The sequence below is a fragment of the Callithrix jacchus genome, chromosome 22 (assembly GCF_049354715.1).
Source record: "Callithrix jacchus isolate 240 chromosome 22, calJac240_pri, whole genome shotgun sequence".
NCBI lineage: Eukaryota > Metazoa > Chordata > Mammalia > Primates > Cebidae > Callithrix > Callithrix jacchus.
The window spans coordinates 46,704,527-46,731,980 of record NC_133523.1 but is presented as its reverse complement, the minus strand read 5'-3'; the positions used below and the strand labels follow the sequence as shown (position 1 = coordinate 46,731,980).

Sequence of the window (27,454 nt, the reverse complement as noted above, 5' to 3'; positions counted from 1 at the left end):
GATCTGTGGTTGAATCCACAGATGCAGAACTCGTTCCAAGGGTGCACTCTATTTTTTAAATAACTTATTGCCATGGGATTAGTTTCAGATGATGTGTCTCTAATCCTATACGGTGTAAATGTACGAGGGGTTTCGCAAAACCAGACAAAGATCACTGGCACACCCCTCTCGTCCCCATATGCTCACAGGTAAAATATGACCCGTGGCTGGGCTGGATGCCTTTTACAGATGACCATTTGGAAAGCCTTCGGTTCATTTACTTTATCAATTACAAGAATGTGCTGCTCCAGAAACAGAAGCGCACACATGTTTAGAGGGAAGTGGAGGGCTATAAACATATACACCAGAATGTTATTAACAGCAATTATCTCTAGATGGGATTAGGGGTAGTTAGTTTTAAGATTCTTCTTTATGAAGTCCTTAGAGCACTGCATTTTTTTTGCAGTTGGCCTGCATTAATCCCGTTATAAGAAATTTAAGTTAAGGGAGTCCTCATTTAAAAAAATGATTAATGGCCAGGTGTGGGGCTCACGCCTGGAATCTCAGCACTTTGGGAGGCCAAGGTAAGCAGATCACCTGAGGTCAGGAGTTCGAGACCAGCCTGGCCAACATGGCAAAGCCCCATCTCTACTAAAAATACAAAAATTAGCTGGGCGTGGTGGCAGGGCCTGTAATCCCAGCTACTTGGGAGGCTGAAACAGGAGAACATTGCTTGAACCCGGGAGGTGGAGGTTGCAATGAGCCAAGATCTGGCCACTGCACTCCAGCCTGGGTGACAGAGTGAGACTGTACCTCAAAAAAAAAAAAAAAAAAAAAAAGACAAAATAGACTTTAAATCAAAAACTGTAAAGAGAAGAAAAGAATGTCATTATGTAATAAAATCAGTCCATCAATCAAGATGATATACTAACATAGATATGTATGCATCCATAATTGGAGCTCTTAAATACATCAAACAAACATAAAGGAATCTGAAGGGAGAGCTATATTTTAATGCAATGATACTTTCAACAAAGGAAAGATAATTCAGACAGAAGAATGAACAAGGAAACCTGGACCTGAATTACAGTTTAGACCAAATGAACCTCATGGTTGTATTCTGCACCGTCGGTCTAACAGCAGCAGCCTGTACGCTCTTCTCAAGTACACATGAAACACTCTCCAGGACAGACCATGCTAGGTCATGATACAAATCTTAAGAAATTGATGATGACTGAAATCATATGAACCATCTTTTCCAACCACAAGGACATAAAGCTAAAATCAGTAACAGGAGAAATGTAGGTAAATTTAAAAATATGTGGCTATTAAGCAACATGATACTAAACAAGCAATGGGCAGGGAAGAAACTGTAAAACTATTTTGAGGCACATCTCAGATCTTAAAGGATGCAAGAGAGGCAGTTCTAAGCCGGAAGTTTATAGCAATAAACAGCTATATCAAGAAAGAAGGAAGATCTCAAGCAAACTAACATTTCACCTCAAGGAGCCAGAAAACAAACAAATGGAGTCCAAAGATAAGAAGAAAGGAAATCATAAAGATTAGAGCAAAAAATAAGTAAAATACAGGCTAGAAAACAATATGAAAAATATTTTTTAAAGTGCTTTTTTTCTTTTTTTGAGACAGAGTCCCCACTGTTCCCATAGATAGGATTGCTGAGGTTAGAATTATGAGACTTTTAAGAATTGCATAAGGTATTTCTCAGATCCCATATTCCAGTGAAACAGAAGACGCCAAGCAGTCTGAAGACATCCACAGAGGAACAGAATCAGCATGAGAACAGTTTCTTCATCTTCCTGTCCCATGACTCTACCCTGCACTCTTCAACCAGGGATCTCCACACTGTGGCCTACTCCAAAACCCTTGGCAACCCTAGCTCCAAACTCCTTAGGAAGACAGATTTGATTTTCATCCCATCTCTTTGTCCTGCAGCCTTACAGTAAAGCTGCTTTCTTTGCTGCAACCTGGTGCACTGTTGTGCAGTGCTCATGGGGCAACGGACTATTGGGTTATAACACTGGCACGAAAACATACACAGTGGAGGAATAGAACCCAGAAACAAACCCAAATGCATGGTCAACTGATCTTTGACAAAGGTGCCAAAATCACACAATGGGGAAAGGGTGATCTCTTCAACAAATGGTGCTAGGAAAACTGGATATTTGCATGCAGAAGAATGCAAGTGGACCCTTATTTTACTCCATACAGAAAATGAGGCCAGGTGCGGTGGCTCACACCTATAATCCCAGCACTTTGGGAGGCTGAGGCGGGTGGATCACTTGAGGTCAGGCGTTCAAGACCAGCCTGGCCAACACAGTGAAACTCCATCTCTACTAAAAATACAAAAATTAACTGGGCGTGGTGGCGGGAGTCTGTAATCCCAGCTACTCAGGAGGCTGAAGCGGCTGAGGCAGGAAAATCACTTGAACCTGGGAGATGGAGGTTGCAGTGAGCAGGGATCATGCCACTGCACTCTAGCCTGGGTGACAGAGTGAGACTCAGTCTCAAAAAAAAAAAAAAAGTCAAAATGGATTAAAGACATAAAAGTAAGACCAGAAACTGTAAAATTACTAGGAGAATACATAGGGAAAATTTTCCTTCACACCACCCTTGGCAATGAGTTCCTGGCTATCACACTAGATCATCCTACAAAAGCAAAAATAAGTAAATGGGGCTAGGTCAAACTAAAAATCTTCTGCACAGCAAAGGAAGCAGCAAAGTGAAAAGGGAGCCTATAGACTGGGAGAGAATATCTGTGAACTATGTATCTGATATGGGGTTAATATTCAAAATAGGGCCCGGCATGGGGGCTCATACCTGTAATCCCAGAACTCTGGAAGGCTGAGGTGGGAGGATAGCTTGAGCCCAGGAGTTTAAGACCAGCCTGGGCAATATGGTGAGACTCCCATATCTACAAAACACTGAAAAATTAGCCAGGCATGATGGCATGTGCCTGTATACCCAGCTACTGGGGAGGCTGAGTGAGGCAGGAGGATTGCTTGGGTCCAGGAGGTGAAGGCTGCAGTGAGCTATGATTGCTCCATGGCACCCCAACCTGGATAACAGAGCAAGACCCTGTCTACATAACAAAAATAAACAAAAACAACAAAATACACAAGGAACTCAAACAACTCAACGGCAAAAAGCAAATAACCCTGATGATAAACGGGCAGATAACTTGCATAGCCATTTCTTGATAGAACACATACAAATTGCCATAGGTTTGTGAAAAATTGCTCAAGATCACTGGTATTATTCAGGGAGACACAAAGTCAAACCGCAGTGAGATACACCTCATCCGTGTAAGAGTGGCTTCTGCCAAAAATAAAAAATAAAAAAAGGTAACATGTTGGCAAGGATGTGGGGAAAAGAGGACCCTTGCACACTGTTGGTCAGAATGTAAATTAGTATAGCCATTATGGAAAACACTATGGAGATTCCTCAAAAAACTACCAACTATCATATGACTCAGCAATCGCACTCTGGGTATATATCTGAAGAAAATGTAATTGGTATGTCAGAGCGACACCTGTGCTCCCAGGTCCACAGTAGCCAAGATAAGGAATCAGGCTGCATACTCATCAGGAATGGATAAAGCAAGTGTACAGATACACAATGCACAATGCAATGCCATTCGGCCTTTAAAAAGAAGGAAATCCTGTTATGGTAACAACATAAACTAGACACAGACGAATTCTGCATGATGTCATTTACATGTGGAGTGTAAAAAAATTAAACTCACAGAGAAAGAGAGGAGGTTACCAGGGGCTGGGAGGGTGATGGAGAATGAGAAGATTAAGGGAGATCAAATGGGAATGATTTCTGGAGATTTACTGTCTAGCATGGTGACTAAATATAACAAATAATGTTGTATACTTTAAATATGCCAAGAGAGTAGATTTAAATGTTCTCCTTGCAAATAGGATTATCAGTGAGTTGAGGGATATGTTGGTCAGCTTGATTTGTCATTCCACAGTGTATACACAGATCAAAACCTCTGTACACCATACACAAAGATAAACTGTCACTTAAATGAAAATGGAAAATTAACATTACATATATAATAATCTAAAATAATTAAAAGGAAAAAATTGTATATGGAACCATAAGTGGCCTACAGAGCATCAAATCTTCACTACCTAATCTTTTACAGAAGGCATCTGCCAACCTCTGCCCTAGATCTGTAACTCATACTCAACATTAAACCACATGGTTTCTCGCAGTTCGCACGAAGGGAGAACTGAAGAAAAACAGAAGCTGTCAGCTCAAAGAAGTCCAAGTTAACAGAATACATTTTGATTTACTGCATATTGAAAAACATCCCTGCCTTTGATGACACAGAAATTTGTTCAAACCCCACTTTTTTTTTTTTTTTAAAGATGGGGTTTCACCATGTTGGCAGGGCTGGTCTCGAACTCCTGACCTCAGGTGATCCACCCACCTCGGCCTCTGCTGGGATTATAAGTGAGCCACCGCACCCAGCCCAAACTCCACTCTTAAAAGCCTCACAAAGCTGACAACTTTGCCAGATGCTGAAACAAGCTAATTTTCTCTTTTCGTGTGCTCTAAACATCAGTCCCATGGAAAATACCAAAGATATCTGTGTTTGACTCCACCTAAAAACGAATCCCTTCCTTACAAAAGCGCTAACATCAACCTCTAGGAGGTATTTTTTTTTTTCTATACCATCAGATCTTAGAAAACCACAGCACACAGCAGGACATCAGCAATCTGACAGATGGGTTTGTGAATACTCAGAGGAGAGGGCTGGTCACCCAGGGGTACAGAGAGGAATATACCTGCATGGCCCCTGCCACATCCGCTGGGGAGGAATTACTGGGAGATTGCTATTGGGGGGATATTTGGGGCCATAAAGAGTAAACAGTCCTAAGTCATATCAACACAAATCGTTTAATGAACAAAAAAGGTAACTCATGTGGAGAGTGGACGTTAAGACACATACTATTAAGTCAGGGCAAAAGCAATTGCCATTAAAGGTAATGACAAAAACTGCAATTACTTAATTATTTAGGTTGGTGCAAAAGTAATTACAATTTTTGCAATTACCGTTAACGACAATTACTTTTGCACCAACCTAAATAATTCTTCTTCCCTCTCAGGATGCTTTTTCTGAAGGATGCCCCCCTAATGGAAAAGGAAGAATGAGACCCTAGGGTCTTTCTGGAGCACAGGCTGCATTAGCAAATACCATCCAGGGCATGCCTGCCCCCAGGCCATAGCCAAAACCAATCCGGATTAAGAGGACACTGGCATTTGTGAGTTTCAGAGTTCTTGGGGACTAACCTGTATTTACTGGGGTTCCAGAAGACAGGGTTCCCTGACAGCCACCTACCAAGTTAGCCATCTCTCCCCTCCATGAGGACTTGCACTCCAGAGACACTTCTGGCTTGAACACTGTTACCTATGGCTACGGCTGTGCCCTTTTCGTAGGTTAAGTTAATAACAGGGTCCTGGCTCTCACATCCCCCACTAGGAGCCGCTGCTCTCAGGCAGGTACCACACGGTTGGAAGGTGAAGGCAGAGGAAGCAGCAGAGACGATGGAAATACAGATGTCAGAGTGTGGATCAATGACTGGTCTAGGGCTGCGTGTGGGTGACGGTGGGCGTGGCCTACTGAGTGTCCATGGGGGGATGTTAGAGGGGCCGGTGTCACCCCAGCTGGGACTCTGTCTGGCCTTTGAGTGGGGTGATGCCGGGTGAGCTATTTGCTGTACTCAGAAGGGTATCCCCTCCTAGCCCCTCTGGACGTCACCTGGAATTCTCTGCAGGCCACCAGCACAGGCTGCCCCAAGCTGCTATTTGATGTCCCTTCCTGGCTGGGCTGTAAACAATGTGCAGGTAGCAGTTGTGCCCCATTCATCATGCTCTCATTCCCAGTACAAATGTCACAGGGTGTGGCACGGTGCAGCCTCTTAACGAACGTCTAATTTTTTTTTCTTTTCTTCTTTTTTTTTTTTGAGATGGAGTTTCGCTCTTGTTACCCAGGCTGGAGTGCAATGGCGCGATCTTGGCTCACTGCAGCCTCCGCCTCCTGGGTTCAGGCAATTCTCCTGCCTCAGCCTCCTGAGTAGCTGGGATTATAGACATGCGCCACCATGCCCAGCTAATTTTTTGTATTTTTAGTAGAGACAGGGTTTCACCATGTTGACCAGGATGGTCTTGATCTCTTGACCTCGTGATCCACCTGCCTCGCCCTTCAAAAGTGCTGGGATTACAGGCGTGAGCCATCACACCTGGCCTTTTTTTTTTCCTTTCTATTTTTCAGAATGAGGATCACAGGAAAACAAACATCTACTTTTGACTCAAAATTCTACATTTGGAATTTATTCCAAGAAAACAGAGAAATACACAAATGTATGTGAAAGGGTGATCAAGGAAAATTTCTTTTCTAGGAAAGTAATTTCTTTTTCTAAAAAACGGAGATAACTGTAGGTTCACATGCAGTTGGAAATAACAATACAGACAGATCTGGTGCATCCTTAACCGGACTCACACCAGTAGTGATACCTTATAAAACTACAGTACAGTGTGTCACAGCCAGGACACTGACACAGATTCCATCCCTGATCTTATGTACAATTTCCAGAGAATAATACTGTTTTAGCAATGAAAAAACAGAATGTCTCAGAGGAGATGACAGATGAAATAAATTATGGTCTGCTCTATGGTGGCATGGAACACTAATAATATTCTTACTGAGAACTGAGAAAATCTTAGTGAGAAAACTCTTATGATGAATTACCAAGTGAAGAAGGTAAATTTTTTTTTAATTTTTGTTTTATTGTTATGTAGAAGGTAAATTTAAAAGGTGTATATAATTTGGGCAGAGATGTTTTGGTGAAATTAAGAACACAGGCCATGTGCTCTGACTGTCGAGATGTGAATCTGCATTCTGGTAGTTAACCTCATAGTGCCTGTTTCATCACTGATAAAATGGAATGAAAATACCACAGGGCAAGACTGTTACAACTGGCAAGTAAGACAATCTACGTAAAACACTCACTCGTATGTTTATTATGGTGATAAACATATTAATATGGTAGTATGGTATCAATATGGTAGTATGGTATCAATATGGTAGCATGGTACCAATATGGTAGCATGGTATCAATATGGTACTATGGTATTAATATGGTACTATGGTATTAATATGGTACTATGGTATTAATATGGTACTATGGTATTAATATGGTAGCATGGTATTAATATGGTAGCATGGTATCAATATGGTACTATGGTATCAATATGGTACTATGGTATTAATATGGTAGTATGGTATTAATATGGTAGCATGGTATTAATATGGTACTATGGTATTAATATGGTAGCATGGTATCAATATGGTACTATGGTATTAATATGGTAGCATGGTATTAATATGGTAGTATGGTATTAATATGGTACTATGGTATTAATATGGTAGCATGGTATCAATATGGTACTATGGTATTAATATGGTAGTATGGTATTAATATGGTAGCATGGTATCAATATGGTACTATGGTATTAATATGGTACTATGGTATTAATATGGTAGCATGGTATCAATATGGTACTATGGTATTAATATGGTAGCATGGTATTAATATGGTAGCATGGTATTAATATGGTAGCATGGTATTAATATGGTACTATGGTATTAATATGGTAGTATGGTATTAATATGGTAGCATGGTATTAATATGGTACTATGGTATTAATATGGTAGCATGGTATCAATATGGTACTATGGTATTAATATGGTAGCATGGTATTAATATGGTAGCATGGTATTAATATGGTACTATGGTATTAATATGGTAGTATGGTATTAATATGGTAGCATGGTATTAATATGGTACTATGGTATTAATATGGTAGCATGGTATCAATATGGTACTATGGTATTAATATGGTAGTATGGTATTAATATGGTAGCATGGTATCAATATGGTACTATGGTATTAATATGGTAGCATGGTATTAATATGGTACTATGGTATTAATATGGTACTATGGTATTAATATGGTAGCATGGTATTAATATGGTAGTATGGTATTAATATGGTAGCATGGTATTAATATGGTACTATGGTATTAATATGGTACTATGGTATCAATATGGTACTATGGTATTAATATGGTACTATGGTATCAATATGGTAGCATGGTATTAATATGGTAGCATGGTATTAATATGGTAGTATGGTATTAATATGGTAGCATGGTATTAATATGGTACTATGGTATTAATATGGTAGCATGGTATCAATATGGTACTATGGTATTAATATGGTACTATGGTATTAATATGGTAGCATGGTATCAATATGGTACTATGGTATTAATATGGTAGCATGGTATTAATATGGTACTATGGTATTAATATGGTACTATGGTATCAATATGGTACTATGGTATTAATATGGTACTATGGTATCAATATGGTAGCATGGTATTAATATGGTACTATGGTATCAATATGGTACTATGGTATCAATATGGTACTATGGTATTAATATGGTAGCATGGTATTAATATGGTAGCATGGTATTAATATGGTACTATGGTATTAATATGGTAGCATGGTATTAATATGGTACTATGGTATTAATATGGTAGCATGGTATCAATATGGTACTATGGTATTAATATGGTACTATGGTATTAATATGGTAGCATGGTATCAATATGGTACTATGGTATTAATATGGTAGCATGGTATTAATATGGTACTATGGTATTAATATGGTACTATGGTATCAATATGGTACTATGGTATTAATATGGTACTATGGTATCAATATGGTAGCATGGTATTAATATGGTACTATGGTATTAATATGGTACTATGGTATCAATATGGTACTATGGTATTAATATGGTAGCATGGTATTAATATGGTAGCATGGTATTAATATGGTACTATGGTATTAATATGGTAGCATGGTATTAATATGGTAGCATGGTATCAATATGGTACTATGGTATTAATATGGTACTATGGTATTAATATGGTAGCATGGTATCAATATGGTAGCATGGTATTAATATGGTACTATGGTATTAATATGGTAGCATGGTATTAATATGGTACTATGGTATTAATATGGTAGCATGGTATTAATATGGTACTATGGTATTAATATGGTAGTATGGTATTAATATGGTAGCATGGTATTATAGACCATGGGGTATACTGCCTGAGAACAGCGGCCCTTAGTGGGACGTGAGAGCCAGGACCCTGTCATTAACCAACGAAAAGGGTACAGCCAAGACCACAGATAACAGTGTTCATTACCATGGTAATAAGGTATCACAATATGGCATTACCGTTCATATGGCAATATGTATTAATAAATCTATTAATATAGTAATACGGTCATTACTGAAGATAACTCATGTCAGTCAATCTTCCTTTTTTTCTTTTTAAAAAATTTTTCTATTATTTTTAAATTAAAAAATTCATAATAAAGGCCAGGCGCAGTGGCTCACACCTGTAACCCCAGCACTTTGGGAGGCCAAGAGACGGGGAGATCATGAGGTCAGGAGTTCAAGACCAGCCTGGCCAACATGGTGACACCCTGTCTCTACTAAAGATACAAAAAATGAGCTGGGCATGGTGGTGCACGCCTGCGGTCCCAGCTACTCGGGAGGCTGAGGTAGGAGAATCACTTGAACCCAGGAGGTGGAGGTTGCAGTGAGCCGAGATCGAGCCATTGCACTCCAGCCTGGGTGATAGGACAAGACTCCAACTCCAAAAAAAAAAAAAAAAGAAAATTCATAATAGAGACAGTCTCACCACATTGCCCAGGCTGATCTTGAACTTCTGGGCTCAAGCGATCCTCCTGCCTCACAGCCTCCCAAAGTGCTTTGGATTACAGGTTTGAGCTACCGCACATGGCCTCCTCCTTTTTTTTCCTAATGGTAAAATGTGCCTTCCTTGAACCTGCTGTCCGTGTAATCAGTACTAGCCAAAAATAGCTTTTGGAGTCTGATGTTAAGAATGAAATCATTTTGTTTAGCAAAATGAATACATTAGCAAAAGCGATTCTAAGAAATATAGAGGAAATGTTCCTTTTCCGTCAGCAACTAGGGGGACAGAGACATTGTTCTGCATAAGAAAATCAAATTTAACGACTCTAATCTGAGAAGATGCCAATTTTGAGAACATTAGCAAGAGGCTGAATCTTGTGTTCCATGGGATAAGGGAGATACACGGGCGATACTGTCATCTAATTCTTTTTCTATCTTGGAAATGTTACTCATACAGTCCATATTTGTTACTGGCACAAATAATCTTGCTAATGTTACACGGAAAGTCTGTATCTGCAAGGCACCCAGTGGTTAATTGTTCACCAGTCATTACTGTGATGTCCCAGGAAGGAAACATTACAATTCTATAACCTAATTCTAAAGGGCTGTCTTTCTTGAAAATTGGGTGCCATAGGTTAGATTCAGATGATGTATTTCTAATCCTATAAGGTAGAAATACGTGAGAAATATTTCAAAGCAAGGCAAAGATCACTGGCATAAACCTTCGCTCCCCAACCCTAACCCTCATTACACATAATGAGTGTGTAATGAGACTCATGGCTGGGTTGGATTCCTTTTATAAATTAAGATTTGGAGTCTTTGGCTCATTTACGATTAATTAGCAAGATTCAATACTCCAAAAACAAAACACACACATGCTTAAAGGCAAAGAAGAGGACTAGAAACATAAATACCATCATTTCAAATGCTTTTTTCTTGTTTTTTTTTTTTTTGACACTGTCTCCCTTTGTCACCCAGGCTTAGAGTGCAGTGGTGTAATCACGGCTCACTGCACCCTGGAGCTCCTAAACTCAAGTGATCAGACCACCTCAGCCTTCTGAGTAGCTGAAACTATAAGTATGCACCACCATGCCTGGCTAATTTTTGTTTTGTTTTGTTTTGTTTTGTTTTTTGAGACAGAGTCTCCCTTTGTGGCCACACTGGAGTGCAGTGGCTCGATCTCAGCTCACTGCAACCTCCACCTCCTGGGTTCAAGTGATTCTCCTGCCTCAGCCTCCTGAGCAGCTGGGACTACAGGCATCTGCCACCATGCCCAGCTAATTTTTGTATTTTTAGTAGAGATGGAGTTTCACCATGTTGGTCAGGATGGTCTCGATCTCTTGACCTCATGATCTGCCCGCCTCAGCTTCCCAAAGTGCTGGGACAAGAGGCGTGAGCCATGGCGCCTGGCCAACTTTTTTCAATTTTTTACTTTTGTAGAGACAGAGTCTCACTGTTGCCCAGGCTGGTCTCAAATTCCTGGCCTCAAGTGATCCTCCCATTCTGGTCTCCTAAAGTGCCACCTGTTTAAAATGTTAATCAATGATTATCTCTGGATGGTACAATTATGGGTAATTTGGAGATTCTTCTTTAAGGGCTTCTTAAGAACTGTGTTTTTTTCCCCCCGATCAGGCCTGCATTAATCCTATTCAAAGAAATGTAACAAGATGGGAGCAGGGTATAGTGGCTTGTGCCAATAATCCCAGGAAGTTCTTGAGAGGCTGAGGTGGAAGATCACTTTAGCCTAGGAGATTGAGACTGCAGTGAACTATTATCAAGCCACTGCACTCAACCATGAGCAACAGAACACAAACTTGTCTGTAAGAAAAAAAAAATCACATAAAAAAAATATGACTGTACAACATTAAAAAAAAAAAAAAGCACCATAGGCTAGGCGCGGTGGCTCACGCCTGTAATCCCAGCACTTTGGGAGGCTGAGGTGAGCAGATCATGAGGTCGAGAGATTGAGACCATCCTGGCTAACATGGTGAAACCCCCGTCTCTACAAAAAATATAAAAATTAACTGGGCATGGTGGCATGCACCTGTGGTCCCAGCTACTCGGGAGGTTGAGGCAGAAGAATTGCTTAAACCCAGGAGACGGAGGTTGCAGTGAGCCGAGATTGCGCCACTGCACTCCAGCCTGGAGACAGAGTAAGACTCCATCTCAAAAAACAAAAAAAATAACCATAGTTACGGGGGAGCTAGTACATTGTTATCATGAAGGAAACTCTGAATGGATTGACCTGGCCTGTGTGAGGCCAAATCATTACCTCTGAAATATCTTAGTATGGTAATGCTGGCACCTTACATGGCCAAGGGGAATGAAGTTTGCAGAAGGACTAAAATTGCCAATCACTGACACTGAGATAGGAGAGATTATCCGACGTCACCTCAGTGGGCCCTCAAAATTAGAAGATGATCAGAAACATGTGAAGAGAGAAGTAGGGTCAGAGTGATGTGATTGAAAAAGGACTTGACCTGTCTTTGCAGGCTTTGATGATGGAAGAAGGGGTCACGAACCAAAGAATGTGGGCAGTGTACAGCAGCCAGCAAAGGCAAGGACATAGAATACCTCCTACAGGATGGGCACAGTAGCTCACATCTGTAATCCCAGCACTTTGGGAGACCGAGGCCAGCTAATTAATCACCTGAGGTCAGGAGTTTGAGACCAGCCTGGACAACATGGCGAAACTCCATCTCTATTAAAAATACAAAACTTAGCCAGGCGTAGTGGTGCACATCTGTAATCCCAGCTACTCAGGAGGCTGATGCAGGAGAATCGCATGAACCCAGAAGGTGGAGGTTGCAGTGAGCTGACACCACGCCGCTGCACTCCAGCCTGAGCAAACTTCTGTCCAAAAAAAAAAGAAAAGGACCTGAGAGAGCTCTCACTTTCCTTCCTCCGTGGGAGGACAGTCTCCAACCTGGCAGAGGGCCCGCATCGGAACTTGACTATGCTGGCGCCCTCTTCTTGGACTTCCAGAACTGTGAGCAACAAATGTTTGTCGTTTCGGCCACCAGTCTACAGTTCTTCGTTAGAGTAGATAGAACAGACTAAGGAAAGGATAAATGAAGGAGTCGGTATGGTACAAAAATGTGCTCAATAAACGTGGCCAGGCTACTCTCTTCCCAAGGATTCATGAATAATCCTAAATAATAAATTAAAATGTCATGATGGATAAGGCATTTACAAAAGTCTTATTCAATGGAATTTCTAGGCAATTGAAGCATTTCTTTCATTTCCGGTTAATAACTATTAGCAGAATCAAATATCATGTCAGGTGCATGTTTCTTTCTTGTGGCTGTCACTGAACTTCCTTCTTTGTATGTAGCTGCAGAGTGTTTCATGAAATGAATGTGGCATAGCTACTTAACCACTTTCATCATCCTGAACAGTAATTGTGGTCAAGGTAACACAGTTTTTGATTCTAGACCAATGGGTCCAAATGTCTTTGGGGCATGTACACCCTTCTTAGTGCCATGAAATTATACAGTATCTCCTTAAGGTGGTGGTGGTGGACCAATACACTAACACGGATGATATACAGAATGCCCCTCCTAAAGTTTTGAGTGGAGTAAAGGAAGGCCCTCAGGTTAAGATGACAGTTCTAGACCATTTGAAGTTGTGGTGCATTTTGTGAACCTGCGAACACCCAGCCCAGTTACCTTCCTATGTACAGACATCCAGACTTAGCACATAACAGCAGCACTCACTGCACACTTACACTCCGGGGTGCTGGTCTGTGGGTTTTATGCACACTCACCCATTTCACCCTCCTCACAAGCCTATCTTCAGAAGGCTCAAAAAGCTAAGAGGCAGAAACAGGACTCAAAGCTTGGTCACCTACATTTAATGTTTGGTCTTGTCTTATAAACACGTATCATTTAATTTAAAAAAAAGAAAGGAGACTCACCTGAAAATTTAAGATGTTTAACGATTCGTCTTCCTCCTCGGGGATGCTTTTTCTGAAGGATGCTGGCCTAGGGGAAACAGAATTTCGGGAGGACAAGCAACATTAGCAAACACCTGGCATGCCTAACGAAACCAATGAGAAATACGAGGCCCCGAGATGCGGCTTCTGAGATTCCCGAAGAGCACGCTGAGGTTAATGAGATGATGAAGTGTGGAGCTGCCCCTTTCCCGGTCTCCCACACCAGGGACCTGTCCGTCTGAAGAATTCTACTCCTGAGGCCACCATCTCCTGTCATTCAGGCGGCCTGCATGGAGAGCACGTCTGGCTCTCAAAGTGTCACCTCATGGCTATTTCTCCCTTCTTGTTGGTGAAGTTCCCAGCGGGGCTCAGGTGCTCTCGTCTCTCGGCAGCCCTTGTTCTCAGGCAGGTAGCCCTTGGTTAGAGGCTGAAGGCAGGGGCTGCAACAGCAACGCTGGAGCCACAGGTCGCACTGCCACACACTCCTGCGCCACCCAGAAGGCCCGATCACCCTCACCCAGTACAAGCCTGCATGGCTCAGCCTCACCACAGCACACGCTGTCCCGAGACACATCTGCGTCCCTCACGCCCACTAACGCCCCGCACGGCCATGCTGCCGGCCCGGCCACCCGACACCTTGCAAAGGCGCATCCGTGGGCCATGGAGACCCATCCCGGCTACCGCCCTCACAGAGCCCCCAGAGTTCACCTCGCAGAGTCCCGGGGACGCGCCAACGAAGTTTGCATCACCCCAAAGCCTCTGAAGCACCCCGGGGCCCCAGTTATGGGAAGAACCTGGCTGTGTTACCCAAAAAACAGATCTCCAGCAAGTGCGTCACCGTCAGAAGCCCGGTGCCCGTCTCTCTTGGAGCCACGCACGCCAGTCTCACCTGCGCGGACTGGCGAAGAGGCAATGGCTGCGTCACCAGTGCAGACGCGCACCCAGCACGGCCCCCATGGCTCCCAATGACGCTCGCGCACACTCGTGTCACAGTTAAGGGGACAGAGCCGCCGCGTCAGCTTCACACTCCCACGCAAGTGCGTCACACACTTGGTCCTGCCACCAACCCCCACGGTGGCCACTGCGCATGCGCAATCCGGACGCGGGCGGGGCCTTGCGCACCCAGATGCCAGAGCGCACAGGCAGCAGCACAGCCCGGCACGCATGTGCACAGAGCCCAACACGTATGTGCACGTACAGAGACCGCGACACATAGCGTGCTGAGATGCTGACGTGCATGTGTGGGCACGCACACCCTGACAGGCGTGTGCGTACGCACAGACCCCGACACGCATGTGTGCATGGGGCCCGACACGCAGAGGCAGGCACAACAGAGCCCGATACGTATGTGTGCGTGCACAGATGCTGACACACTGACACGTGTGCGCGTACCCCTCCCACCTTTTTCCTTCCTCTGCCTCTCCCGAAGCCGCAGACGCACCTGGTGGTCCCCCGATGGTATCCCTGGGTTCCTCCTGGGCAGCGAATGCCCAGCTCAGGCCCGACCAAGCTGGGGCCTTGGGAGAGGGTAAGCTTCAGGACGTAGGACCGCGTTCGGGGAAACCAGAGCCCCAAGCCCCATGTCCCAGCATGCAGCGCGGTGTACTCCTGAATGGTCTCTGGGAAACGTAGTCCAGTTTGTTCCCAGGCAGGGGCCTCAGGGTTGTTCCCTGGCCAATGCCGACACAGGCAGCCCCATGCTAAGCCCTTCCTGCCCCCGGCAGACATCCCTTCCTGGTCCCTGCAGACGCACCTTCCCGGGTGGAGAGGGGCTGTGTCACCCCATCTGGGACCTCCTCTGGTCTCTGAGTGGGGTGATGCCGAGGGAGCCATGACTGTTCTCAGAAGGGGGTCCTCTCCTAGCCCCTCTGGGGTGTCACCTGGATTTCTTTGCAGGCCGCAGGCTGCCCGGAGCTGCTATTCGGTGTTCCTTCCTTGCTGGACTGTAAACAATGTGCAGGCAGCAGTTATGCCCCATTAGTCACGCTCTCTTTCCAAGTAAGAATGTCACAGGGTCTATAGGATGTTGCAGGTACTTAACCACTGTCTCAGTTCGACTCAAAATTCCACGTTTTGGTATTTATGCCAAGGAAGTAGCTATAGCTGTACACAAATGTATGCTGAAGTATGTTCACAAAATACTTTTTTCCTATAAATGTTTTTCTCTTTTAATTAGATAGACTGTAGATTCATGTGTAGTTACAAGAAATAAAATGGAGAGATCGTGTGTACCTTTCACCTGGTTACCGCAGCTGGTGACCGCAGTATATAATACCACAACCAGAACATGAACACTGATGTAATCCACTGACATTACCCAGAATCCCCAGAGAATAATTTTTACAAAGGAAAATCTTGCAGTGGGAGATAAAGGAAAATGAGGTTAAATCATGGTGTGTTACACAATGACATAGAGTACATTTGCTAATAATACTGACTCATTAATTGAGAAAGAAGTTCTGATGAAACAGTAAGTGGAAAACATCGGTGAAAAAGATACATATAATTTGAACAGAGATGTTTTAGTGAAATTAACACAGGCTCTGTGGTCTGATTTGAGGCTGCTAAGCTGAGTTCTGATAGTTATTAACTTGAGAGTGTAGTAAAACTTCCCCACTGGTAAAACTGCAGGAAAAATAGAACAATGTATGACTGTCTTAATGGGATCATCTACATGAAACACCGAGTAATACAATAATTAAGATAAACTAGCTGTTATTATTAAAAACCAATAACGTCTCAATCCATTTTCATAAAAGTAACAAGTTTGCTATTTCCTTTTAGCTAGGGAGACAGAGACATGATATTACCTAAAAAATTTCGTTTAAAGAATCTTAGCCCGGCACAGTGGCTCACACCTGTAATTCCAGCACTTTGGGAGGCCGAGGTGGGTGGATCACTTGAGGTCTCGAGTTCAGACCACCCTGGCCTACATGGTGAAACCCCGTCTCCACTAAAGATACAAAAATAAGCTGGACATAGTGGTGGGCAGCTGGAATCCCAACTGCTCAGGAGGCCGAGTCAGTAGAATAGCTTGAACCTGGGAGGCAGAGGTTGCAGTGGGCCAAGATTGCACCACTTCACTCCAGCCTGGGTGACAGAGTAAAACTCCGTCTCAAAAAACAACAAACAAAAAAAGTGGACATTTTAAACTAGTGCTATCTCATTCTATTTCATATACCTTTGAAATGTTACGGTCAATATTTGTTACTTTCACATATAACCTTGGGGATGTTTCCAAAGTCCATATTTGTAGGTTACCCAGTGACTATTTTCAATATTCATCAATGATTAATTTTTCTAAGCGAGGAAACATGACTGTCATCCCTCCTCTCCCTACGTGAACACAGATATAATGTGACCCATGGTTGGGCTGGATTCCTTTTACAAACTATGATTTGGAGAATTTTGCCTCATTTACATGATTAACAGGATCCAGTGATCCAGAAACACATACATGCTTAGAAGTGGAGAGGAGGACAGTAAACATACATACTAACTGTTAACAGGAATTATCTTTGGATGGTATAAATATGGGTAATTATGGCCGGTTGCAGGGGCTCACGCCTGTAATCCCAAAGGTGGTCGGATGATCACTTGAGGCCAGGAGTTCGAGACCAGCCTTGGCCAACACGGCGAAACCCCAACTCTACTAAAATGACAAAAATTAGCTGAGCATGGTGGTGGGCACTTGTAATCCCAACTACTCAGGAGGCTGAGGCAGGAGATTGCTTGGAGCCGGGAGGTGGAGGTTATAGTGAGCTGAGATCGCACCACTGCATTCCAGCTTGGGTGACAAGAGCAAGATTCTGTCTAAATAAATAAATAAGGGTAATTTTTAATTTCTTCTTTGTGTGCTTCTTCTTCTTCTTCTTTTTTTTTTTTTTTAGAGATGGGGTTTCACCATGTTGATCAGGCTGGTCTTGAACACCTAATCTTGTGATCCACCCGCCTCAGCCTCCCAAAGTGCTGGGATTACAGGCATGAGCCACCGTGCCCAGCCTCTTTGTGTGCTTCTTAGGGGATAAATTTTCTTTTTTGGTCACAGTCTTTCAATAATCCTATTATAAAATATATAATCTTAGGGAGTCCCAAATTTAAAAAAAATAGATAAACAAGGAAAAAGGACCATTGTTATAAGGGGGTAAGTACATTCTAGTTACTAAGGAAAATTTGATGGACAGCCCTGTGGTAGGCAGAATATATCCACATCCTACATCTGGAACCTGGGACTATATTAGGCAAGAGAAATAAGGTTGTAGATGGACTTAAATTGCTAACCAGCCATCCTTAAGATAGGGAGATTACCCTGAATTATCCAGGTGGGCCTGCTGCAATTACCAAGTTCCTTAAAAGTAGATGAGGGAGTTGTCGGGCACAGTGGCTCATGCCTGTAATCCCAGCAGTTTGAGAGGCCGAGGAGGGCCTATCACTCGAGGTCAGGAGTTCAAGACCAGCCTGGCCAACATGGTGAAACCCTGTCTCTACTAAAAATACAAAAATTAGCCAGCTTGGTGGCAGGTGACTGTAATCTCAGCTATTCAGGAGGCTGAGGCAGGAGAATCACTTGAACCTGGGAGGCGGAAATTGCTGTGAGCCAAGATCACACCATTGCACTCCAGCCTGAGGGATAAGAATGAGACTTTATCTCAAAAAAAAAAAGGTAGATGAGGGAGTTCCGAAGAAGAGAAGGATGTGATGACAGAAACATGCATGGAATGAGGTGATACAAGAACAATTTGACTTGTCTTTTCTGGGTTTAAAGATGTAGGATAGAGCTGGGCACAGTGGCTCATGCCTGTAACCCCAGCATTTTGGGAGGCTGAGGCAGGCAGATCACTTGACATCAAGAGTTAGAGACCAGCCTGGCCAACACGGTGAAACCCCATCTCTACTAAAAATACAACAATTAGCCAGGCATGGTGGCAAGTGCCTGTAATCATAGCTACTCTGAAGGCTGAGGCAGGAGAATCTCTTGAACCTAGGAGACAGACATTGCAGTGAGCCAAGATGGCGCCATTGCGGTACAGCCTGGAGGACAGAGTGTGACTTCATCTCAAAAAACAAAACAAAACGAAAGCAGATGAGGGAGTTCGGAAGAGAAAGCTGTGATGACAGAAACAGGTATGGAATGAGGTGATACAGGAACAACTTGATTTGTCTTTTCCGGGTTTAAAGTTGTAGGATGGGGCCAGACACAGTGGGTCATGCCTGTAATCCCAACATTTTGGGAGGCTGAGGCAGGCGGATCACTTGAGGTCAAGAGTTCAAGACCAGCCTGGCCAACATGGTGAAACCTCATCTCTACTAAACAAATATAAAAATTAGCCAAGCATGGTGGCCCATGCCTGTAATCCCAGCTACTCAGGATGCTGAGGCAGGAGAATCGCTTGAATCTGGGAGGTGGAGGTTGCAGTGAGCTGAGACAGTGTCAATGCACTGCAGCCCGGGTGACAGAATGAGACTCCATGTCGAAACATAAAAGATGTAGGAGGGGGTCTTGAGCTAAGGAGTCTGGGCAGCCTCTAGAAGCTGGGAAAGGCCATGAAAGAGAACGCCTCCTAGAGCCTCAAAAAAGCAACGCAGTCTTCATATACTGGTTTTAGCCCAGTGAGACCCACTTCAGACTTCTGACTTTTAGGACTTAAGATGTCACCCCGATCTCGAATCACCTTTCACTGGGTCTCAGCAATACAGTCAGATCATGAGGTCAACAATGCAGCTAAGTCACCTGTGTAGACTGAATCAAGAGTGTGTAATGCAGACAGAAGAATGTTTGACACATTGTATATGTTATTTATCAAGTGTCTAATTAAAGTTAATTTTTAGATACTTTAAAATTTCCATGCATATTTTTGTTTATAACAATTAGTATTACTTAATATAATGCCATATGCATTTTTCCTGTCTAAGGACTATCTCAATGTATTTCTTGACTACTAAACAGTTGTCTTAGTCCATTTGGGCTTCTACAACAAAATATCTTAGACTGAGTAATTTATACACAATAGAAATGTATTGCTCACTGTTTTAGAGGCTGGGAGGTTCAAGGTGCCTGCAGATTTGGTGTCTGACGGGGTGTCCTCCTAATGGAGCCTTCTTCCTGTGTCCTGATGTGGTAGAAGGGATGGAAACTGTGTCCTCAAATGGCAGAATAGGCAAAAATGCACTCCCTTCAGACATTGTTTGTTTTTTTTTTTTGAGATGGAGTTTCAACTTGGTGCCCAACCTGGAGTGCAATGGCGGGATCTCGGCTCACTGCCACCTCCCTCTCCCAGGTTCAAGCGATTCTCCTGCCTCAGCCTCCTGAGTAGTTGGGATTACAGGCATGCCACCATGCCTGGTTACTTTTTATATTTTTAGTAGAGATGGGGTTTCACCATGTTGGTCAGGCTAGTCTTGAACTCCTGATCTCAGGTGACCCACCTGCCTTGGCTTCCCAAAGTTCTGGGATTACAGACGTGAGCCCCCACCATGCCTGGCCAACAGGTTTCATGCTTATCACAATCCTAACTTCATAAAGCTCTAAGAGCCAGGAAGAGGCAAAGGCAGAAATGAAACCCTGATCCTCTAGATCAGGCTCAGGAAACTACGGCCCATAGGACAAACCTGGCCCACACCCTTTTCTGTATAGACAAAGAGCTAAGAATGGTTTCCACATTTTAAAGGGTGGTAAAAACAACAGAGAAGGAAGAGGCAGCATAACTTCCCACTCCTTAACTATAAGGTATATGTAGTGATGTCCTTCCTAAGTGCACAATACAGAGGGGAGAAAGAAATAACTTTACAGTGTAGAAAACTGGAAACACCAAGGGTGGTGGGGAGGGGATAAAACAACAACCAAAAACTGAGAAATGCTACCTCAGCTAGGTGATCGAGGTCAACTTCAACAGTCACTGGTTATGTTGATAGGATGTTCTCTTCCTATGATGTGAAAAAGTAGCATTTACCTCTGTGATCATCCTTTCCTGACTTCTCCTGACTCCATAACTCCAGTCTAATCAAGATAAAAAACACCAGAGCAGCTGGGCACGGTGGCTCACACCTGTAATCCCAGCACTTTGGGAGCCTAAGGCAGGTGGAGCATGAGGTCAGGAGTTCGAGCCCAGCCTGGTCAACACTGGGAAATCCCGTCTCTACTAAAAATACAAAAATTACCCAGGTGCGATGGTGCATGCCTGTAGTCCCAGCTACCTGGGAGTCTGCGGCAGGAGAATCACTTGAACCCGGAGGCAGAAGTTGCAGTGAGCCGAGATCGCACCATTGCACTCCAGCCAGGGTGACAGAGTGAGACTCTGTCTCAAAAAAAATAAAAGAAAGAAACACCAGAGTAATTCCAACACAGGGGCATCCTATGAACCATATGTAACCTCTCAAAATTGTCAATGTCATGAAAAACAAGGAAAGCTTGAGAAACTGTCATAGCCAAGAGGAGTCACAGTCTCGGGTCACTGCAACCTCTTCCTCCTGGGTTCAAGCGATTCTCCTGCCTTAGCCTCCTGAGTAGCTGGGATTACAGGTGCATGCCTTAATAGAGATGGGGTTTCACCGTGTTGGTCAGGCTGGTTTTGAACTCCTGACTTCGTGATCTGCCCACCTCAGCCTCCCAAAGTGCTGGGATTACAAGCATGAGCCACCACGCCTGGCCTTTGAACACTTTAAGTTCTGAGATACATGTGCAGAATGTGCCGGCTTGTTACATAGTTATACACATGCCGTGGTGGTCTGCTGCACCCATCAACCCGCCATTGACATTAGGTATTTCCCTTAATGGTACCCTTCCCCTAAATCCCCACTCTCCGACAGGCCCCGGTGTGTGATGCTCCCCTCCCTGTCCATGTGTTCTCAGTGTTCAACTCCCACTTAGGAGTGAGAACATGCGGTGTTTGGTTTTCCGTTGCTGTGTTAGTTTGCTGACAATGATGGTTTCCAGCTTCACCCACGTCCCTGCAAAGGACATGAACTCATCCTCTTTTATGCTGCCAGACAAGGGTTTTGTGGAAGCCTAGGGATTTATTTAGGAGTTTGTGAAACTATGGTGGAACCTAAGACCAGGAAGGTTGTTTTGAGAGGGCTGATCCGCACTCAGATGGCCGAACTAAGGATCACTGCCTCAGCTGCAGACTGAGAAACAGCCCCATTACCCTGTGGACTCACTACAGCACAGTTTGGCCTTGTTCCTCCTTGAAAGCCACCTGCAAAGAACTCCAGAAAAAGTCACACAATCTAGCATTTCAGTCTCTATTACAGACCTTGAAATTACCCAGCAACTCAGAACCACCTGCCTCAACTTTGGTCCCAGACCAGCTCTGCCTGCAAGAGTACCCAAAGGGAGCCATGCCTAACCAAGTCCCAGGAGCAGGCTCCCTCCACAGCCTCAGTCCCACAGCAAAGCCTGAAGTTGTCCTGTATCTAGGACCAAGCCCTCCTGTGGTTGCTCTCCTGGGGCAGCTTTGCCCACCATGGGACCTTCAGGGAGAAGGCCCATCTGAGTAACCATGACAGGCTTGTCAAAGTCAATATCCTTGCAGATCCTAAAATTTCCTTGAAGCAAAAACAAAACAAAACAAATTTCCTTGAATCTGTGTCCCAGTCCCAATCAGTTGCAGTCTGGGAGCAACTCTGTCTGTACGGAGAACTAGACAGTGGGGGGCCTGTTAGTTCCCCTGTAGGTTGACCTGCTGAACCTGGTCCCACTGTGGTACTTGAATCAGCAGTAGAAACTGGCTCTGGCCATTCTCAACTGTGCTGTGAAAGTAGGGTTTCCAGCCCAGGAATCTATCAAGAGACATACATGCCTAGCTGTTCCTCAGGGACAAGCCTGAATACTTTGGTCTATGCTGTGGACCATGAAGCAGCCATATAACTTGGTTCCAGTCTGTTTCAGCTGCAGAGTGTGGCAGTACTGCTTGCCCAGTGATCCAATGGGAGCCCACTTAGAGACACAAAGGAAGCCATGCCATTCTGCATATCTGGTAACAGATGCCACTTATGGACCCTGAAGTGGACCCTCATCCCAGCACCAGCCCTAGGACCACGTTTATGAACCCACTGGAGTCAACTCAGAAATGACAGAAAATTCATATTCCGGAGAGTCCTGGTAGCAAGGCTGTCAACCATGAAACCCACTGTGGACCCAGCTCCAATCTGACTCAGCTGCAGTCTGGGAAGCAACCCCATCGGCCTGGTACCTAGAGGGAGTAGGCATTAGCATGCTGATGTAGCCTGCAAGGACTGGAAGAGAAGTTTGCTACATCAATGTGCAGACACCAAATGCAAGGCTACACAGGAAACAAAGAATGAGGCCAACATGACACCACTGCGTCGTGGGCGTCTATGAAATAAAAACAGAACCGTCAAGAAGACGCAAACAGAAATCCTAGAGCTGATGAGTACAACGGCTCACGCAAAAATTCAAAAGAGCTTGAATAGCAGAGTCAATCACACAAAAGAAACAAGTAGTGAACTCGAAGACAGGTCATATGAAATTAGCCAATTAGAAGAACAAAAAGAAAAAAGGTCAAAAAGAGTGAAGAAACCATAGGGGACCTATGGAATACAATCAAATATATGAATATATGAATTATGGGAGTGAAAGAGTGAGAAGAGAGAGAGAGAAAGATGCAGAGAGATAAAGAAACACTGGGTAAAAATTTGCCAAATCTTGGCAGAGATTTGGACATCCAGTCCATGAAACTGAAAGGACTTCAAGGAAGATCAGCATAAGGAAAGAATATTCTGAGACACATTATCAGAAGTTGTCAAAGAGAGAATCTTGAAGGCAGCAATAGTAAGAGACTCGTTACAAATCAGAAAATTTCCATAAGGCTCTCAGACTTCTCAACAGAAACCTTTTTAGCCAAGAGGGAGTGGCATGATATATTCACAATGGTGAAAGAAGGTCAGTCGTGGTGGCTCAGGCTGAGGTAGTTGGGTCAGCGGAGGTTAGGAGTTTGAGATCAGCCTGGCCAACATGATGAAACCTCATCTCTGCTAAAAATACAAAAATTAGCTGGGTGTTGCGGTGTGCACCTGTAATCCGCAGTCTACTTGGGAGACTGAGGCAGCAGGATCACTTGAACCCAGGAGGAGGAGGTTGCAGTGAGCGGAGACCGTGCCATTGCACTCCAGCCTGGATGACAGAGTGAGACTCCATCTCAAAAAAAAAAAAAAAAAAAAAAAAGAAGAAGAAGAAATGAAGGAGAGAGAGATATTCCAAGACAAAGTTGAGAGACTTCATTACCACATGATCCACATTACCAAAAATACTCAAGTTCTTCAAGTTGAAAGGAAAAAAACATCAAATAACACAAAATTGTAGGAGTCTAAAACTCATCAGGAATGGTAAATCCACAGTCATATTCACAACACTCTAATAAGGTAATGGTGGTATGTTAATCACCTTAAACTCTAGTAAGAAAGTTAAATTACAAAGTTTTCAAAGTCAAAATCAGTCTAAATCAGATAAGATGTTTTAATAGGTTCCATAACAGTTATAAAGAAAAAAATCCAGTAGATACATAAAAAATAAAGGCTCAAAACATACCACTACGAAAATGCAATAGATCATAGGGTATATCAACAAGAATTGGAAGGAAGGATTAAGAGACATATGAAACAGTAAGTAAGGAATTAGCAAAATGGCCAAGGTCAATCCTTATCTACCGATACTTAATTATTTCAAATGTAAATGGTAAAACCTCCAATCAGAAGACCAATAACCTCCAATAGTCAAAACCTCCAATAACCTCCAATTATTCAGTAGCTGAATAAATAAAAACACAAGATCCAACAGTATGACGCCTACAAGAGACTCACTTTAGCCTTAAGAATGCATGTAGACGAATGGGAGCGGTGGCTCACACCTATAATTCCAGCACTTTGGGAAGCCAAATTGGGAGGATCACTTGAGCCCAGATGTTTGAGACTAGCCTGGGCAACACAGGGAGACCCAGTCTCAAGAAAAAATAAAAAGAAAATTACCTGGGTGTGGTGACAAATGCCTGTGGTCTCGGCTACTCAGGAGGCTGAGGTGGGAGGATCACTTGAGTCCAGGAGGTCAAGAGGCTACAGTGGGCCCTGATCGTGCCACTGCACTCCAGCCTTGGCTACAGAGTGAGAGACCCTGTTTCAAAATATAAAACAAAAAAGAAAAACACACACATATACACAGACATAGACAAAAATAAGGGAATGGAAGAAGATATTCCCCACAAATGGAAACAAAAGAGAGCAGGGGTAACTATATAGTCAACCACTGAACAACATGGGTTTGAAGTACATGGGTCCATTTACAAATATCAAAAAGTTAGGTTATGTCATGAATGCATAATGTTAGATACAAGTCTATTTTTTCATCTGCTACCATAAAACATACACAAATTATACTTAAAATTTATCAAAACATAGGCACACAAACTGTACATGACACCATTCCTAGTAGACAGAAATGTAAACAAATGAAAGATGCAATATTAAATTGTAATTGCATAAAATTCACTGTAACAATTTCATAGTCACCTCGTGTTGCTATTGTAGTGAGCTCAAGTATTGTGAATATGTGCTTAAAACGCTGTGAGATGCTAGTCATCTCCCTGTGAGCAGTTCATCTTCCCAGTAAATTGTGTATTGCAGGAAAAAGTGATCTCTTCTAGTTCTTGTGTTATTTATTTATTTATTTATTTACTTTTATGAGACAGAGTCTTGCTCTGTCGCCCAGGCTGGAGTGCAGTGGTGTGATCTCAGCCCTCTGCAACCTCTGCCTCGCAGGTTGAAGCAACTCTCCTGCCTCAGCCACCCGAGTATTTGGGATTACAGGCGCACGCCACCACAGTCAGCTAATGTTGGTATTTTTAGTAGAGACAGGGTTTCACCAGGTTGGCCAGGTTGGTCTCGAACTCCTGACCTTGTAATCTGCCCACCTCAGCCTCCCAAAATGCTGGAATTACAGGTGTGAGCCACTGTGCCAGGCCTCTTGTGTATTGTAATTGCAATACTGTAAACCTTGAATAACACCATGGGACCCAGATGAAGCGCCACTAGTGATGCTGGAAGTGCTCCAAAGAAGCAAAAAATAGTTATGACATTATAAGAAAAACTTGAATCGCTTGATATGTGCTGTAGACTGACTGCAGCTGTGGTTGTGTGTCATTTTAGACAAATAACTCATGTTGCAAACGGACTATGTAAATGCATGGCATTGACAAACACAGCACTGTAACTGTATTTTCTTTCTTTCTTCTTCTTTGAGATGGAGTCTCACTCTGTCACCTTGGGTAGAGTGCAGTGGTACAATCTTGGCTCACTGCAACCTCCACCTACTGGATTCAAGCAATTCTGCTTCAGCCTCCCGAGCAGCTGGGATTACAGGTGCCTGCCACAATGCCCACCTGATTTTTGTATTTTTAGTAGAGACAGTGTTTTACTAGGCTGGTCTCGAACTCCTGACCTCAAGTGATCCAGCCACCTCAGCCTCCCAAAGCGCTGGGATTACAGGAGTGAGCCTCCATGCTCAGTGTATTTTCCTTATGATTTTCTTAGCAACATCGTTTTCTTTTCTCTAGCTCGCTTTATTGTACGAGTATTGCATATAATGCATATACCATTCAATGTATGTGTTCATTGACCTTATGTAATTAATAAGGCTTCCATTCAACAGTAGTCTATTAAATGTTTAGGGAGTCGAAAGTCATACGTGGAGTTTTGACTACATGGAGAGTTGTCACCCCAGCCCCCATGTTGTTCAACGGTCAATTGTACTTTTATCAGACAAAACAGAATTTAAAAGTATGAGCCAAAAAAAGTCATTACAGAATTATAAATGGATCGATTTATGAAGGAGATGTATCAGTCATAAACATGTATGTACCCAACATTGGATCATATCAATATACAAAGCACACAATAAGAGATCCGAAGGGTCAGACAGACTGCAATACAATAATAGAAGGGAACTTCAAATCCTACTTTCAACAAAGGAAAGCTTAATCAGCAGAAAATCAATAAGAAAACACTGGAATTAAATTTTACTTTAGACCAAGTGGACCTATCAGACGTATACAGAGCATCCCATCCAATAATAGCAGAATACATATTCTTCTCAAGCATACATAAAACATTCTCCAGGACAGATAAACATATTTGGCCAAAGAACAAGTCTTAAGAAATGTAAGGCAACTGAAATCCTATCAAGCACCTTTTTCAACCACAGTGGTATCAAGCTAGAAATCAACAACAGGAGGAAGTCAGGTGAATTCACAAATATATGAAAATTAAACAACGTGAAACTAAGTAACCAATAGGTCAAGGAAGAAATTAGAAGTTTAATTAAAAAATATTTTGAGGCTGGGTGCGGTGGCTCACGCCTGTAATCCCAGCACTTTGGGAGGATGAGGTGGATGGATCATGAGGTCAAGAGATTGAGACCATCCTGGTCAACATGGTGAAACCCCGTCTCTACTAAAAATACAAAAAATTAGCTGGGCATGGTGGCGTGCGCCTGTAGGCCCAGCTACTCAGGAGGCCGAGGCAGGAGAATTGCCTGAACCCAGGAGGCGGAGGTTGCAGTGAGCCGAGATCGCGCCATTGCACTCCAGCCTGAGTAACAAGAGTGAAACTCCATCTCAAAAAAAAAAAAAAAAAAAAAGAAAAATATACTTTGAAATAAATGTAAAAGGAAACAATAACCAAATCTTAAGGAATGCA

The 27,454-nt window shown here is 43.2% G+C and overlaps 1 protein-coding gene across 22 annotated transcripts in view; it reads right to left on the bottom strand.

Moving 5' to 3' along the window:
• The window catches only part of ZNF331 (zinc finger protein 331), a 62,029-nt gene that overhangs the window by 23,120 nt on the left and 11,455 nt on the right, over positions 1 to 27,454 (bottom strand). For 5 of the 22 annotated variants that reach the window (XM_078360845.1, XM_078360835.1, XM_054250622.2 and 2 more), the window contains exons 1-2: positions 15,192 to 15,292; positions 13,733 to 13,799 (exon numbers count right to left, since the gene is read on the bottom strand). The gene's annotated coding sequence lies outside the window, so the exon portion shown is untranslated. Of the gene's footprint in view, positions 1 to 13,732; positions 13,800 to 14,458; positions 14,790 to 15,191; positions 15,293 to 15,503; positions 15,694 to 19,776; positions 19,861 to 20,611; positions 20,675 to 24,733; positions 24,876 to 27,454 lie in introns of those variants that run through there. The other 17 variants (XM_078360848.1, XM_078360849.1, XM_017967941.4 and 14 more) reach the window with 10 other exon arrangements.